Genomic DNA, 4,972 nt, shown 5'->3' on the forward strand with positions numbered 1-4,972 from the left:
CTTGCCTACCACAGATATGGCACGGTTAGCATACCTAAGCCCTTCCCTGTCTATAGTGTTTAAGTTGGCTGGCCCCTTTCCTCTGTCACTCACAGTGCTGCAGTTGATATTGTACAGTTACGATGCACTGGGCTGAAAGTGACCGAAACTCCAAAGTTTTGTAAAACAGTAAACGAAGTTTTAGATCGTGTGGTTTGAACTCCAACAGCGTAGCAGGCTTCCAGTTGGTTGATTCGTGAGCCCCACAGCAACATCCGAAACCCAAATCCTTTCCATCTCCCTGCCCTGCCTTTCTAGAAAGCATCCCAGTTCAAGGCTGGCTTGCCTCTGAAGACATAAGGATGTACAGCAATGACCAGAGAAACAGGCTCATGCATCTGTACATTTTCCCATTACTATAATGATGTAGCTATGACTTAGTAACTTTATAAAGGGAAAACAAATTGGTTTATTTAGCTCACAGATCTGGAAATCCAACGGCATAATGTGCTACTTTTGCATTGTTGTGACAAAATACCCGACATGAACAACTTAAAGGATAATTTGATATATATTGTAAGGGTCCACAATTCACTGAAGAATAAAACCCCGAACTCAAATAGTATGCAAAAGCAAAGAGCATTTTATTCTGTAGAAATGCAGCATGCTGGGGCTGGAGAGGTGGCTCAGTGGTTAAGAGCGTCAACTGAGGCCGGCCAGTGGTGGCACACGCCTTTAATCCCAGCACTTGGGAGGCAGAGGCAGGTGGATTTCTGAGTTCGAGGCCAGCCTGGTCTACAGAGTGAGTCCAGGACAGCTAGGACTACACAGAGAAACCCTGTCTCGAAAAACCCAAAAAAAAAAAAAAAAAAAAAAAAAAAAAAAAAAAAGAGCGCCAACTGCTCTTCTGAAGGTCGTGAGTTCAAATCCCAGCAACCACATGATGGCTCACAACCATCCATAATGAGATCTGATGCTCTCTTCTGGAGTGTCTGAAGACAGCTTATTTATTTATTTATTATATATAAGTATAATAAATAAATAAATCTATTTATTATATTTGTATATAATAAATAAATAAATGTTTAAAAAAAAAAAAGAAATGCAGCATGCTGGGGTCTCCCATTCCAAGATGGAGATGATCAAGTGAGCTTGCAGGCCCAATTTAAAGCACATTAGGGGAACTGGGGGTAGGTGGGTATGGTAGGTGACCCCTATCTTAATCTGTTGGTTCTATCTCCAGGTACATTCCGGAACCATTACCTCAAAATGCCTGTAAATGCCTGTAAATGGGCTGGTTCATTGGTTTCTTTACAATTTATACAGAGAGGATGGGGTGAAGGCTACAAAACTCAAACCATTTTACCGCTATTCTGAAAGGATTTTTTTAAAATGAGGTTCATGGGGCTGGAGAGATGGCTCAGCGGGTAAGAGCACTGACTGCTCCTCCGAAGGTCCTGAGTTCGGATCCCAGCAACCACATGGTGGCTCACAACCACCCGGAATGAGATCTGACACCCTCTTCTGGTGTGTCTGAGGATAGCTACAGTGTATAATGCTGGAGTGTGCGGGGCCCAGAGCGAGTGGGCCAGAGCGAGCAGAGGTCCTGAGTTCAATTCCCAGAAGCCACATGATGGCCATCTGTACAGCTACAGTGTACTCATACATAAAATAAGTAAAAAAATAAAAATGAGGTTCATGAGTGCACTAATTTTAGATTTTGGAGTTAGAAAAATTGAGGTCGCAATCTGACTTTCCTAGACTTAAAGCATTAAACATACACTAAGAATGCATTTTCCCCATTTGGCACACCTTCAGTTTCTGGGATGGTGAAAGAACAATGTGAAACAACTCAGGCTTATTACACAGATCTTAAAACACTGCAGGTTAGAGAAAAGCTTGATGTTTCTCTGAAGAGGGGCTGACTTAATCCATGCAGGAATGCTTAGATCTTAGAAAAGATGAGGCATCATAAAGCGAGTGAACTAGATTTTCACAGAATACTGAAGCCACTTTTAATCATATTCATAGAGACCTTTCTTTCTGAAAAATGTCCACTGTGTATCCTGCCATTGCCTTACTTCCTTTGTGACAATCTATTCATCCAGCTACATTAAATGAATTTGATTTTTGTTTTCTGGGTAATTCTCACAGAATAGGTTGTCAGTCTGTCCAACAAAACGCATGTTTGAAATCTAAATTATAAAGTAAATATTTAGAGCCCAGCTGCTCTGGTCCCTGGACAAGGCAGTGGGGTAAATCAGACTATTTTTTATTCTATCCTGCACCACTCATTAAATCATCTGGTCTGTGGGGTTCTGTTGAGACCAGTTGATTTTTAATTCTTTAACCGGATAGTGAGTAAGGAAACCATAATCCACAGAAGTACAACATTCCAGTATAAGCCAGCATTAGCGCGAAGCAGGGGCTTAGAAGCTTGACTGTGTTCTTGTCACTCTCCCCAGCATAGCACTGTGATGGGCAGAAGCTAGGAGACAATGACATAAGAGAGACAGTAATACAGGTTAGGGACAAATACACACCATATCCAAAGTGGCTCTCCACACTGCGATGTGGCACTTCTTCAAGCCTGTGCTATAGACGTATAGCATCAGAACCTTCCAGGTCTCCAGGGAGTGTGGTCTCTACTCCAGCCTTCTATAGCATCAGGTCCTCTGGGGTGTGGGTCTGGAAAACTCTAGTACAGAAACTCCCTCCGTTGAATTTTTACACTTGACAATGGGGAAATCCACCCTCCCACTGCAGCCTTTCTGACTAGGCCCCAAAGTGTAGCTTTCATCAGAATGTGCCTGCCACCCACCACCTTTACGACTGCTGCTGCCACATGACTTTCGATTTGTTATTTTAGTCTTATTTTATTATACTGTGTGTGTATACGTGATGTGGGGATAGGGAGGAGTCATGCATGTGGCATCGAGCTTGGGGGTGAGGGTGGGTCATGCATGTGATGTCAGGTCTGAGGGAGCAGGGGAGAGTCATGCATGTGGTGTCGGGCTTGTGCAACACATGCTTTCACCCAGAGCGTTATCTTGCTGGCACTGGCTTTTAACTTCTAAAAAGCACTGTAGTGGCTGGAGGTGTAACTTGGTATAGAGGATGGGGACTGAGTTCAATACCCAGCACCACCTAAAACTGGAGCAATAACAAACCCAGCATCCAGCCTCACTGGTCACATTAAATCTTTACGCTGGGGTTGGGTGTGGTGACACTTGACTGTAGTTCTAACATCTGAGAGACGGAGATGGAGCGATAGTAAGTTGAGGATTGGCCTGGGATACTTAATGAGACATGCCTCCCAACACACGTACACACACACACACACACACACACACACACACACACCCCACATTTTAAATGACAATGAAGCTGCCACAGTACTCCATATCACAAAGTTTTCTGTGTGGCTCCAGCTGTTGCAGTAACAGAGCTCTGTCCTCACTTCTGTCAGCGCCACCCTTGGAGACAACTTTAGTTATGGTGGAGAAAGGCCAGTGGTACAAAAGACAATTGCCTGCTGCTGCTGAAGCTGCTTCGTGTGGCTGTGGGCAAGCAGGCTGCCAGAGCCCACTCTCTCTTCCCTCTAGAGACGCAATTGCGAGCAGTCCAGGAAACACAGAATTTTAGGGAGAAACTGGATGTTCCCCCTTTTCTAATTGGTGCTTAAACCACAGAAGGAAATTGATTCTAAGGTCCTTACCCAGTCTCATGTTCAGGAACGGAATTCCCAAGGTCCTACCCCTCTCTGAGGATTTGTATTTGGTTAGTGGTTGATTGGTGGAGGCAGAGGGGTTTAAGCTCCTGTAATAGTCCCTTATACATGCTTTTGTAAATAACCCTAATAATGATTCTTCCTGGGCCACCAACAGCAAATAAACAAAAAAATACACAGATAGGAGATGTCTCGGCCAGTAAAGTGCTTGCTGTCTAAGCATAAGGAGATGAGTTTGGGTCCTTACAGGAGGTGGGAAGACAGATGGGCCGAGGAGCTCCATGGCCAGGCAGTCTAGCCAATCAGTGAGTGCTGTGTTCCATTAGAGACCCTGTCTATCAAGAGATAAGGCAGAAGGGCTGGGGTGTAGTTCAGTGGTGGCACACCTCTCCAGCATGCTCTTGAAACAGGAGTGCTATCCCTGGTACTGCCTTTCCCCAAAAAACATGGGGTGAAGAAGGATGGAGGAAACAACTGATTCTGACTTCTGATCTTCACATGAATGTACACATACACATGCATGCTCTTGCACATACGTGGCATATATACATGTGTGCGCGTGCATGTGCGCGCACACACACACACTATACATGAATACAAAAAGACTTGAAAGTAGAAGGAACCAGTTGGAAAAAGGAAGAGGATCCACAGAGAGGACAGGGGATAAGGATCAGTAATAGAGGGATATGAGCATATATATATATATATATATACATATGTATGTATATACATATATACATATGTATGTATATATGAAAATATTATAAATGAAACCCATTGTTACATAAAGTTAATATATGCTAATACAAAGCATTTGAAAAGAGAATCTGATACTCTGGCTGGGATTATAGCTCAGTGGACTGCTTGCATAACAGGCACAAAGTTATCACAAAGTCGTCTAGTCACCTGGATTTGATCCCCAATGCTGCACGAACCACTGGGCTTAGTAATGCAGCATTCAGGCAGTAAGATCAAAAGTGCCATGCCACGTCATCCTCTGCTGCTAAGTGGGTTTGAGGCCAGCTTGGAATACACTGAAACGCTGTCTTAAAAAGTAAGGATCTTGCTAGGCATTGGTGACACATGCCTTTAATCCTAGCACTGGGGAGGCAGAGGCAGGCAGATCTCTGAGTTCATGGGCAGCCTGACCTACAGAGCAAGTTCTAGGACAGCCAAGGCTACACAAAGAAACCCTGTCTCAAAAAACAAACAAACAAACAAAAACCCCCAGGGCTACACAGAGAAACCCTGTCTCGAAAAACC

Source organism: Mastomys coucha, unplaced genomic scaffold, assembly GCF_008632895.1.
Source record: "Mastomys coucha isolate ucsf_1 unplaced genomic scaffold, UCSF_Mcou_1 pScaffold13, whole genome shotgun sequence".
NCBI lineage: Eukaryota > Metazoa > Chordata > Mammalia > Rodentia > Muridae > Mastomys > Mastomys coucha.